Below are 13,717 nucleotides of genomic sequence, written 5' to 3'. Positions count from 1 at the left end.
AACGTCCAAAAGCTGGATCAAGCCAGCCCGGACATCCGGCCCGGCGTCCGGACATCCGGCGTCTCGGGAAAGCCCAGACATCCGGCCCGTCGCCCGGACATCCGGCCTCCCCTGCCTGCGTGCAGTGCATCCGGGCCGAGGCCCATGTACCCCTTCGCCCCTTAGACTATATATACTCCCCCTCCACCTACGTTTTAGGGTTAGCGTTGATTTAGCTCATTTGTGAGATAGAGCCTCGCTCATCCATCGGATCTCCTCCTCGTGAGAGACCGCGGCCTCTTCGGAGAAGATCCACTTGGATTCTAGACCCCTTTACGGGAAGATCCTCTCGTGGATTCAAGACCTCCTCTCCGAGAAGAACGGTTCCTTTGTATCCTTACCTTTGTTGATTGTGGATCATGTGTTACTCTTTGTTTTCGGTGATCTAGCACTTGTGTGATTGATTCCTTGTCGGTTTCGTGATTCTCTCTTGTTTTCCCCATGTTTCCCCTTTGTGCTTCCGCGTGTTCTTCGTGATTCCCCATAGGATCCACTCCAAACGTGAAAGATCGTCCACCTAGGGTTCCGCCCTACATCACCTAGTCACTTCGGTCTCACGGATAGGGATCTTGGTCTCACAGAGATGGGATTACAAACTCTCTGTTTCCCTTGGTAACGTTTCGGTCTAACCGAGATGAGCGATCGGTCCCACCGAGTTTGCAATGCAAACTCCCTGTTCCCCTTTCATAACGTTTTGGTCCCACCGAGACGAGCAAATCGGTCCCACCAAGTGTGCATGACCAACTCTCTGGTTAGCTTATTACCAAAGTCGGTCCCACCTAGTTTGTGTAATCAGTCTCACTGAGATTACGTTATGCCCTAACCCTAATGAAATCGGTCCCACCGAGTTGACATGTCAGTCCCACCGAAATGCCTAACAGTCACATTATGAACTAAATCGGTCTGACTGAGTTTTATGATTCGGTCCCACCGAGTTTGCTAAATTGTGTGCAATGGTTAGATTTGTGTGGAGGCTATATATACCCCTCCACCCTCTCCTCATTCATGAGGAAAGGCATCAGAACATGCCTACACTTCTAGCATTCATTTTCTGAGAGAGAACCACCTACTCATGTGTTGAGGCCAAGATATTCCAATCCAACCATATGAATCATGATCTCAATCCTTCCCCAAGTTGCTTTCCACTCAAATCATCTTTCCACCAAATCTAATCCTATGAGAGAGAGTTGAGTGTTGGGAGACTATCATTTGAAACACAAGAGCAAGGAGTTCATCAACAACACACCATCTATTACCTTTTGGAGAGTGGTGTCTTCTAGATTGGCTAGGTGTCACTTGGGAGCCTCCGTCAAGATTGTGGAGTTGAATCAAGGAGTTTGTACGGGCAAGGAGATCGCCTACTTTGTGAAGATCTACCCTAGTGAGGCAAGTCCTTCGTGGGCGATGGCCATGGTGGGATAGACAAGGTTGCTTCTTCGTGTACCCTTCGTGGGTGGAGCCCTCCGTGGACTCGCGCAGCCGTTACCCTTCGTGGGTTGAAGTCTCCATCAACGTGGATGTACGATAGCACCACCTATCGGAACCACGCCAAAAACCTCCGTGTCAACATTGCGTTTGCTCCCTCCAAACTCCTCCCTTTACCTTCATATGCAATGATTTACATTCCGCTGCTACACTCTTAGAATTCCATGTGTAGGTTGATTGCTTGACTTGTGCTAAGTTGCTAAAATCTGCCAATAACTAAAATTGGGAAAATGCTAGATTTTTATTTGGTAAAGTAGTCTAATCACCCCCCTCTAGACATACTTTTGATCCTACAGGTATAGTTGGTACTCCCGGGTCTCCTAGTTTCTTTGGTATTCCACCCTTAGTGTAATTAGCAAGCATGATGGAAATTTCAGCCTCCGACATCTTTCTTTTATTTATAACAATATCTTTCATATACTTAGCATAAGGAGGCATTTTAAGCATATTAGTCAAACGCATACGCAAAAAGATAGGTCTAATCTTTTCAGCAAAGCGCTCAAAATCCTCATCATCCTTTTTCTTTGATCGTTTAGGAGGAAAGGGCATGGGTTTCTGAACCCATGGTTCTCGTTCTTTACCATGTTTCCTAGTAATGAAGTCTCTCTTATCATAACGTTGATTCTTTGATTGTGGGTTATCAAGATCAACAATAGGGTCAATCTCTACATCATTATCATTGCTAGGTTGAGCATCATCATGAACATCATCAATAACATTATCAATAGGTTCATGTTCATCACCAAATTGTGTCTCAGCATCAGAAATAGAAATATCATTAGGATTCTCAGGTGTATCTACAACATGTTCACTAGAAGCATGCAAAGTCCTATCAGTTTTCTTTTTATTTTTATTAGAAGGACTAGGTGCATCAGTAGTAATTCTATGAGAATCTTTCTCAACTCTCCTAGGATGGCCCTCATGATACAAAGGTTCCTGGGTCATTTTACCACGTCTAGTTATAACCCTAACAACATTATCATTTTTCTTACTATTCAACTGATTGAGCAAATCATCTTGTGCCTTAAGTACTTGCTCTACTTGAGTTCTATACATGGAAGCGTGCTTACTAATAAGCTTAAGATCATTAACAGTTCTACTCATATAGTCACCCAAGTAGTTAAGCATGTGAGCATTACGTTTCAATTGTCTACTAATATAAGCATTGAAGTTTTCTTATTTAACAATAAAATTATCAAACTCATCCAAGCATTGACTAGCAAACTTATTATGAGGGATATCATCTTCATTAAATCTATAGAGAGAGTTTACCTCTACTATCCGTGTCAGGTTATCAAGACCATGTATTTCTTCAATAGGTGGTAAGTTCTTAATATCTTCAGGTTTAATACCTTTTTATTTCATAGATTTCTTTGCCTCTTGCATATCTTCAGGACTGAGAAATAGAATACCTCTTTTCTTCGGAGTTGGCTTAGGAGTTGGTTCAGGAAGTGTCCAATCATTATCATTACTCAATATATTATTCAATAGCAATTCAGCTTGCTCAACATTTCTTTCCCCGAAAACACAACCATTACAACTATCTAGGTGGTCCCTAGAAGCATCGATTAGTCCATTGTAAAAGATATCAAGTTTTTCATTTTTCTTGAGAGGATGATCAGGCAAAGCATTAAGTAATTGAAGAAGCCTCCCTCTTCTTCAATTTGCACAAAGTTAAATATTACCCTTAAGGCTGCTTGTTTCTTACGAGAAGGGAAATATTTTTCAAAGAAGTAGTAAACCATATCCTGGGGACTATGCACACAACCGGAGCAAGGAAATTAAACCATAACTTAGCACCACCCTTTAATGAGAAAGAAAACAACTTAAGAATATAGTAATAGAATTTTTTTCCTCATAAGCAAATAGGGTGGCTATATCATTCAATTTAGTAAGATGTGCCACAAAATTTTTAGATTCAAAACCATAGAAAGGATCAGATTCAACCAAAGTATTTAACTCAGGATCGATAGAGAATTCATAATCTTTATCAGAGAAAAAGATAGGTGACGTAGCAAACTTAGGATCATATTGCATTCGAGCGTTCAAAGATTTTTCTTTCAGCATAGCTAACAGTTTCTTAAGATCATCTCTACCATTGCAAGCAAAAAAGTATCTAGCAGTTTCTTCATCCATAATATAACCCTCATGTACAATAGGCAATTCATATCTAGGGGAAGAATCATAATCTTCAGTTTCAATAAAATCATTAGTTTCAGTAATTTAATTCTCTCTAACCCTAGCAAGTTGTTCATCAAGAAATTCACCTAGTGGCATAGTATTATCAAGCAAAGAAGTAATATCATCATAAACATCATGCATAGCAAAAGTGGCATCATCAATGACATGCAACATATCAGAATCAATAGCAGGTGTAGGTGTCACAAGTTTACTCAAAATAGAAGGTGAATCAAGTGCAGAGTTAGATGGCAATTCCTTACCTCCCCTCATAGTAGAGGGATATATCTTGGTTTTGTTGTCTTTCAGATTCCTCATAGTGGTCGACAGATATAAATCCCAAGTGACTCAGAGAATAGAGCTATGCTCCCCGGCAATGGCGCTAGAAAAAGGTCTTAATATCCCACAAGTATAGGGGATCGCAATAGTTTTCGAGGGTAGAGTATTCAACCCAAATTTATTGATTCAACACAAGGGGAGCATAAGAATATTCTCAAGTATTAGCAACTGAGTTGTCAATTCAACCACACCTGAAAGACTTAATATCTGCAGCAAAGTATTTAGTAGCCAAGTAGTATGGAAGTAACGGTAGCGGTGGCAAAAGTAATAGTAGCAGTTTTGTAGCAATTGTAACAGTGGCAATGGAAAATTAAGTTAGCGAAGATCAATATGAAAAGAGCTCATAGGCAATGGATCAATGATGGATAATTATGTCGGATGGAATTCATCATGCTATAGTTAGAACCTAGGGTGACACAGAACTAGCTCCAATTCATCAATATAATGTAGGCATGTATTCCGAATATAGTCATACGTGCTTATGGAAAAGAACTTGCATGACATCTTTTGTCCTACCCTCCCATGGCAGCGGGGTCCTATTGGAAACTAAGGGATATTAAGGCCTCCTTGTAATATAGAACCGGACCAAGGCGTTAGCACTGAGTGAATACATGAACTCCTCAAACTACAGTCATCACCGGGAAGTGTCCCAACTATTGTCACTCCGGGGTTGCTGGATCATAATACATAGTAGGTGAATATAACTTGCAAGATAGGATCATGAACACAAATATATTCATTAAAACATAATAGGTTCAGATCTGAAATCATGGCACTTGGGCCCTAGTGACAAGAACTAAGCATAGCAAAGTCATAGCAACATCAATCTCAGAACATAGTGGATACTAGGGATCAAACCCTAACAAAACTAACTCGATTACATGATAAATCTCATCCAACCCATCACCGTCTAGCAAGCCTATTATGGAATTACTCACGCATGGTAGTGAGCATCATGAAATCGGTGATGGAGGATGGTTGATGACGATGATGGCGACGATGTCCCCTCTCCAGAGCCCAAAACGGACTCCAAATCTGCCCTCCCAAGGAAGAACAGGAGGTGGCGGTGGCTCCATATGTAAAACATGATGAATCCTTCTCTCTGATTCCCCCCCCCCCGAACATGAATATATAGAGTTGGAGTTGAGGTTGGTGGAGCTTCGTGGGACCCACAAGCCAGGGGGGCGCGCCCAGGGGGTAGGGCGCGCCCCACCCTTGTGGACAGGTGGTGGGTCCCCCTCTGTTGATTCTTTCGCCAATATTTTTATTTATTCCAAAAATATTCTCCGTGAAGTTTCAGGTCATTCCGAGAACTTTTATTTTTGCACAAAAATAACACCATGGTAATTCTGCTGAAAACAACGTCAGTCCGGGTTAGTTCCATTCAATTGATGCAAATTAGAGTCCAAAACTAGGGCAAAAGAGTATGGAAAAGTAGATACGATGGAGACGTATCAGAACACGTCAAGATGGAGGAAATGAGGAAGTGCAACAAGATGAACTACCTCAACCTCCCTCTCCACCTCCACAAGAGAACGGCAACGCCAACAACAATGAAGGATAAGAAGAAGAATACAATGAAGAGAATGTTTCTCCCCAACCCAACAAAATGCTCTCATGAGTTAGAGCAAGAGTCACAAGATACCATCCCATCGAACAAATCTTCAATGGCATTCAAACCGGGAGAATCACTCACTCTAAAACTCGTTTGGCTAACTTTTGTGAAAACTACTCATTCATTTCTAGTATTGAACCTATGAAGGTAGAAGAAGCTCTTGAGGATCCGGATTGGGTAAATGCTATGTATGAAGAGCTAAACAACTTCAAGAGGAATCAAGTGTGTACATTGGTTGAAAAGCCCAACGACAATCACAATGTCATTGGAACCAAATGGGTGTTTCAGAATAAGCAAGATGAAGATAGACAAGTTGTACGCAACAAGGCCTGTCTTGTCGCCCAAGGCTGCACTCAACTCTAAGGTATGGACTATGGTGAGACATATGCCACCATTGTTAGACTTGAGTCCATACGCATCTTACTTGCTTGTGCCAATCATCATGATATAGCCTTATACCAAATGGACATTAAAATTGCTTTTATAAATGGAGAAATTGAGGAGGAAGTTTATGTTAAACAACCTCTCGCTTTGTCAATCCCAAGAAATCTAATCATGTCTACAAACTTCATAAAGCTCTTTATGGTCTTAAACAAGCCCCTAGAGCATGGTATAAATGCTTGACCAAGTTTGTTATTGAAAAAGGCTTTGAAATTGGGAAGATTGATTCTACACTTTTACTAAAAGGGTTAATGGAGAATTATTTGTGTGCCAAATTTATGTGGATGACATCATATTCGGTTCTACTAACCCCCATTTTAGTGAAAAGTTTGGAAGGCTAATGTTAGAGAAGTTTGAGATGTCTATGATGAGAGAACTCAAATTTTTCCTTGGTTTGCAAATAAAGCAAACTAAGGAAGGCACCTTTGTCTCTCAAACAAAGTATACCAAGGATCTTTTCAAGAAGTTCAACGTGAAGAAAGAAAAGGTATGAAAACACCCATGCCTACTAGTGGACATCTTGAGTCGACTAAGGATGGCAAACCAGTTGACCAAACGGTTTACCGCTCTATGATTGGTTCTTTGTTATATCTATGTGCCTCCCATCCCTACATTATTCTAAGTGTGTGCATGTGTGCATGATATCAACCGGCCCTGATATGTCTCCAACGTATCTACAATTTTTGCTTGTTCCATGCTGTTATATTATCATTCTTGGATGTTTTACAATCATTTTATAACAACTTTATATCATTTTTTGGGACAAACCTATTGACATAGTGCCCAGTGCTAGTTGCTTTTTTTGCTTTTTTACTTCACAGAATATCAGTACCAAATAGAGTCCAAACGCAGCAAAACTTTTTGGAGAATTTTTCTGGACCAGAAGACACCTGTTGGGCCAAAGAAGTACTAGAGGGGGGCTTCGAAGGGAGCACAACCCACCTGGGCGCGCCTGGGGGCCCAAGCGCGCCCTTGTGGGTTGTGCCCACCTCGGTCGCCTCCCGCACCGCCTCTTTGGTCTACAAATACACTAAAAATTCAAAAACCCTAGGGGAGTCAACGAAACACAATTCTAGCCAAGTTCTAGAACCACCAGATCCAATCTAGACACCATCACGGAGGGGTTCACCATCCTCATCGGTGCCTCTCTGATGATGCATGAGTAGTTCATTGTAGACCTACGGGTCCGTAGTTAGTAGCTAGATGGCATCCTCTCTCTCTTTTGATTGTCAATACAATGATCTCTAGGAAATCTATTTGATGTAACTCTTTTTGTGGTGTGTTTGTTGGGATCCGATGAACTTTTAGTTTATGATCAGATCTATTTTATCCATGAAAGTTATTTGAGTTTATTTGATCTCTTATATGCATGGTTACTTATAGCCTCGTATTTCTTCTCCGAATCTTTGGGTTAGTTAGGCCAACTAGATCGATTTTTCTTGCCATGGGAAGAGGTGCTTTGTGATGGGTTTGGTCGTGTGGTGTTATTTCCCAGTGATAGAAGGGTCAGCAAGACACGTATTGACCATTGCTATTAACGATAACAAGATGGGGTCTATTTCTACATGAATAGATCTTGTCTACATCATGTCATCATTCGTATTGTATTACTCCGTTTCTCCATGAACTTAATACACTAGATGCATGCTGGATAGCGGTCGATGTGTGGAGTAATAGTAGTAGATGCAGGCAGGAGTCGCTCTACTAATCTTGGACATGGCGCGTATATGAATATCATTGACTCGATATCATCATAATTATTTCAAGTTCTATCAATTTCCCAATAGTAATTTGTTTACCCTCCGTATGCTATTTTTCTCAAGAGAAGCCACTAGTGAAATCTATGGCCCCCGGGTCTATTCTTGATCATATTTTCTTCGAGATTTATTTTTATTTGGTTTTGTTTTCACATCTATTATTCTAAAAACCCAAAAATACCTTGCTGCACTTTTTATTTATTTATTTTATTTTGCTTTACCGCGAGATCTATTTATCCAAAATCATACAAACCAATCTATCTTTTACCCGAGAGGGATTGACAACCCCTCTTAGACGTCGGGTTGCAAGTATTCATTCTTTGTGTGCAGGTACCGTTTACATAGTGTTGCTTGGTTCTCCTATTGATTCGATAACCTTGGTTTCATAACTGATCAAAATACCTATCGTAGTTGTGTTGTATCATCCCTTCATCTTTGGGGAAATACTGACGCAGACACGAGCCATCAAGAAAGGATTTCTGACACCGTTGCCGGGGAGGAACAAGTCAAGATAGTCTCCCGACAACTCGTTGATTTCTGGCGCCGTTGCTGGGAAGACATCATCAACATATGTGAGGTTCCTAATCACAAATCTCATCTCCTCGCAATTTACATTATTTTCCATTTTCCTCTCTTTTTATCTGTAACACCCCGTGTGCATGCTAAAGTAAACTACTGTTAGTGCTGCCACATCATCACTCTTATTTTTTTGCTAATCATCACTTTGTTCCAAACCGACCTCAAATTCAATTTTAAATTACAATTCAAATTATTTTTTCTTCTAGAAGTGAAACAAAAATGTTTACAATATGTCATAAAATCTCCAAGTATTTATAATAATAGTGTCAGCTCCATTTGGATGTCCAAATTGTCCCTGTATATTAATTTTGTGGACCAGCAGCCATTTAAACGACCGTCTAAATCTCTAGAAATGTTTAAAGATTTTCAAATGCCATGAGACTTTTTGTAGAGCACCACAATATTACAATGGTATTGTGTCCCAAGTTTCAACCCTGGAAAAAGTCATTTAGTAGAGAAACTAAATGCAAAGTTGAGGCAAAATGCAAAACAAAAATTTAGAAAGGAGAAAACCTCACTGTGCTATTAGGCCCTACTGGCCACAATGTAAGGCCCAGCCCACCAAACTTCCACGTCCTATTCCCCTATTCATCAGGAACGGTGTGGATGACCCAAGCACGTCCATGGCTTGGATTGCCACACGCCGGCTATCGGCGCTCCCTGGCCGCCTACAAGACCGACCCCGCGACCCCAGTCAAACCCTAGCCACTACCCCCATCTTCCCCCTCGCTCTCTTCCACAATCTGGAGAGGCACCCGGCACGGTCATCGCCGTCGCCGCGTTGATCCCGCGGCCACTGACCGCCTCTCATCTCACCTGTGTGTCCAGGAGCTCCGTCACATCGCGCTTGTCCTCGTCAACTACTCCGTTCGCACCTGGAGGCCCCAAGACGATGCCACGGTCAACTTTTTCACCGTCACAGCTACTGCACCTCACTGTCGATTCGATGCTCCGGGTTGTCCCCAACCCCTCTCGAGCTCGCCGTCGACCTCCCCCCAGTGAGCCTCCTCTGGTTCCCTGCTCCCCCTCTTGTTTCCTCTTAACGTAGGCCGCCGAACCCCCACCATTGCGACCGAGCTCAGCTCGCTATGCCCGATGCCATGCCCATCACCGTGCCGCGCCCCTGCATGCCCACGGCCGCCCTGCTCTTGCTCCGGTTGCCCCCCTGTGACCTTCCTACCCCGCATCCGCATAGTCACAGCCGCCCGCCCCTGCCCGCTGGTGCTTCTGCCCCGTGCCTGCGTGCCAGCCACCCTGCTACAGCTACGCCCGCGCACTGCTAGCGCTGCCTGCGCGTCGCTCCGGCTGCCCGATGCTTCTGCCGCTGCTCCTACTGGCGGCTCACACATGCCCACCGCTCCTGGCCGCAACCAGCGCGCCAGCCGCCCTCGAGCATGGACTCACCCAGCCCGCCCTTGCTCGCGGCCACTGCCACCTCCTCTACTCGACGCTGGCGCCGCCTCAGCCGCCCCAGCTGCTGCCGTGGCCACCCCTAGGCGTAGCTCATCGCCCCCAGTTGAACGCCCGCCCGCGCGTCAGATAGACGACGAGGGGCGAATCCCGCCCGACTTCGGCGTAGATCCACCGCGGGAGATGCTCACTGGAGCTCTCTCCAACGGCACATCGACATGGCCAGCCTGGCCTATCGGATTTCGGGGTCCGACAACCCGTGAGAGGTTCGAACATTGGGTGCGTGCGGAGATCTCAACCTGCCTAGCCTTCCTACTCGTGATCCTCCCTAGCCTAGCACGTAGAGCTCACAAAGACATAGAGACACATAGATTTATACTGGTTCAGGCCACCGTTGTGGTGTAATACCCTACTCCAGTGTGGTGTGGTGTATTTCCTCGAGGGGCTATGGATGAACTAGTTACAAGGATGAACAAGCCTCATGAGGTGCGGTGTTCTTGAGCTGGTGTGATGCTCTACTTGTTCTGGTTTCGGTCTGCCCGTCCCCCTCCATGGTGGTGGCTAAGTCCTATATATAGTGGCCTTGGTCCTCTTCCCAAATGTGAGCGGGAAGGGATTCCATAACGGCTGGATTTGAAAGGGGACAAGTAGTACAGTCTATCCTGACAAAAGTAGTTTTCGCATGTGAAAATCCTCTGGTCGTGACGCTGCGGTGGGCTCGGTGATGACCTCCATCCCGCCATCCTGGCGGTCTTGTTCTTGTTGCACCAGAATGGAAACCTTTGGTAGATTCCTCGGGACTCCATGCCTGTGGCTTGCCTCCCTTTCACCAAAGAGGAAACCTGCGCTCTGCGCCCGCCTGGCACCCGCCTGGCCTTGGTCATCATGGCTCACGTCAGCTGATCCTCTTGAGGTAGCTGCATAGATCTCTCCGCCCCTCAGGAGCCCTCCTGAGGAGGCCAACCGCTCTAGAGGTCTTGGCGTCATCCGCCTCGCGAGGCTTGGCCCCTCACATGGGTCTTGTGGTGTTGATGTTGAAGCTGGGCCATACCAGGCCGCTGATTGAGCCACATGGTGGGCCGCAGGCAGGCACGACTGGATACCCCCAAGTCCAGGACGCCGATAGTAGCCCCCGGTCCCAAGGCGTGCTCGAACTTGGCTTCCAGGCGAAGCCAAGGGGCAAGTGCAGAGCACCGCGGGCCCTAATAGCCTGCGGCCGTGATGACGCGTGGCGACTGATTGGACGTGGGCGACTCCGCTTCCCCATGCTGCCTCGGCAACTGCTCGACTTGACAACTGCATGCTGCATGCAGAAAGGATCATCATTACTGGAAATCGTGGGGGGCCCACGATTTACCTTCTCCTGGCTATAAACGTGCGAGCGGGCTGATCCCCTGCCCATTTCTCTTTCGTCTTGCTCTTGCTTGCTTCTCCTCCTCTTCTCCTCGCTCAAATGGCGCCGACCAGGAGGTTCTCTGCGGCACAGAAGGGGAAGGCTCCTAGGCAGGGGCCGGACCCTCTCCTGCCGAAGAAGCGACTCCACCTCCATGACGATGCCGACGCGGGGCGAGAGGTGGCCATCCCTTGGCAATCGAGGCCTCTGCCTGGCTTGCCCCTCCCACTATACGCCCATGATCAGGGTGAAGGAGCGCGCCGTCGAGCAGCGCCTTGCGAAGATGGCAGGGCCGCCATTGCCCTGCCGGCCGCACCACGGGCCCGCGCCGAGGATAGCTAACGCGAGTTCGTGGTGTGGGCGGCGATGCCTCCCAATACCTGGATCCGATTCCCGCGGTTCATCGCCAGCGAGCTGCCTCCGCGGGGACCGGTGGAGCTGTAGGTGCATTACGCGGGGTACAACAGCCTAGCCACCGGGGCTGAGGTTGAGGTGGTGTCGTCCGAAGACATCTTCATGATGCACCGATGGGGCGAGGTCGCCCAGGCTTGCCGAGCGGAAGGAGCCCTGGAGATCCACTTTGAGTACGACGGCGCGACCACCTTATTCTTCAATGTCTTCAACGAGCGGGGCGAGCAGCTGCAGTGCTGCCCCGGAGGAGACAACTCAAGGGACGCCGTGATGGGTGCTGGGTGTGCAGCTGCCCCCTTAAGCGCTTCGTCCAGCAGCAGCGATGACTCCTAGGAGTCCAGCGACTCTCCCGAGCCAAGCGATTCTCTAGAGTCGAGCGACGACAGCTACGTGCCGCCGAGCTCCCACCGAGGTCGGAGTGCTGCTACGTCTGCCGCCCGGCGTCATCAGCGACGCCCCAAGGCCCTGTAGTTGTCTCTCCTTGTAATGAACGCGCGTATTCTAGTCTGGCTGAGTCCCTCCCATTTGTTTGCCCTAGACAGCGTGGTGCTCTACGCCAGCAAGACCCAGTCCCCAGGCAGGCTTCAACCATCGCTAGTATGCCAGGTCACGATGCCGTGGTCAAGGATAGGAGGTGAGCGGCCCAAGGTCCGGTGAGAGCTCATGAGACGGGATGCTCATGAGCTCCCCCTTGGCGTCCAAGCTGCTGTATAGAAAATTAAAAAGGGGGAGTTGAACCGTCCGAGTGGAATTGCGGGGTGAGGCGTGTGGAGTGAAACTGGTGCCGTAGCGAGCCGAGACTTATCTTTTGTGGCCTGGAGATTCTACCTTTGCTTGTTTATCCTGCACCATTCGACATGCCTCGAGGAGGCCTTTAAAACTATTTGCTTGAAACAATATCTCTTGTAATAACTAGATTATGCTCCTTCAGCTTTTCCGTTTGCTTTATTGTTCTGCATCGGCAGAGCCCGGCCCCGTGCGTACCTCTGCCATCGTTTGGTCATCCGGAACCCCAGGACAAGCCCAAGAGGTGAGGGGCTTTGGGACTATATGGGCTCCTGAGTCTCCATGCTCACGAGTCCTCCTTGACGTGCGAACAACTTAGGAAAAGATGCAGGGGCAAGCCTTGCTGTTCTCTGTCGGCAGGGCCCGACCCCGCGCATACCTCAGCCGTCGTTGGGTTGTCCAGATCACCAGGATGAGCCCAAGAGGTGAGGGGCTACGTGACCAGTTAGTCTCCTGAGTCACGATGCTCAGGAGTCCCCCTTGATGTACGAACGACTTGAGGGAGAAGGGTGACAACTAGGTCTTGGCGTTCTGCGGTTGGTAGGGCCCGGCCCCGTGCATACCTCAGCCGTCATTGGGTCGTACGGAATACCAAGAGGAGCCCAAGAGGTGAGGGGCCACATGGCCAGTTAGGCTCCTGAGTGGCGATGCTCAAGAGTCCCCCTTGACGTACGAACAGACCATCCTACCTTTCCCTCGCCGAGCTCTCGCTTGGGAGGGGTGCACGAAGACCAGGCCCATGAGGCCTGGCGAGGTGGGGTACACTAGGCGTGACCTGAGCATAGCCCCCCTGTCCAGCCCCCTCGCGCTACCTTCCCGAGGGAGAGCAGCGCAGTGAGGCTAGTCACTGAGCCCGGAAGCTCCCCAAGGTTAATGCGGCCGTGAGGCCACCCCCAGTTGTTTATCACCAACGCGGAGCATAGCGCTTCCACTCTTGCACGGGCATAGCCGCTCCTCGGCAGTGTTGATGGCCAACACGGAGCATGGTGCTTCCACTGGCGCGTGGGAGGGGGCTCCCTCTGAGGAGAGCCCCCGAGGCATGTACAGCCCAGCCCTGACACGTGGCTTGCACGGCAGGGCTGGAGGAGGTGTATATGGGCACCCGTGAGCCAGGGCGGGACTCATGAGGCCCTACCTCAAGGCGGGTTGCACCTGGTCTTGATTGGAGATGCTTGGGTTGGTCCTGCGAGATGGTTAGGCAGCCTGTGCTGAATGAGTTTCCTGAGGTTATTGCATGAGAAGGCCAGACACCAGCGACCCCAGGAGGTGACATGAACTGGACCG

Source organism: Triticum dicoccoides, chromosome 4B (genome assembly GCF_002162155.2).
Source record: "Triticum dicoccoides isolate Atlit2015 ecotype Zavitan chromosome 4B, WEW_v2.0, whole genome shotgun sequence".
Lineage (NCBI taxonomy): Eukaryota > Viridiplantae > Streptophyta > Magnoliopsida > Poales > Poaceae > Triticum > Triticum dicoccoides.
The sequence above is the reverse complement of the archived record's forward strand: the minus strand, read 5'-3'. Positions refer to the sequence as shown.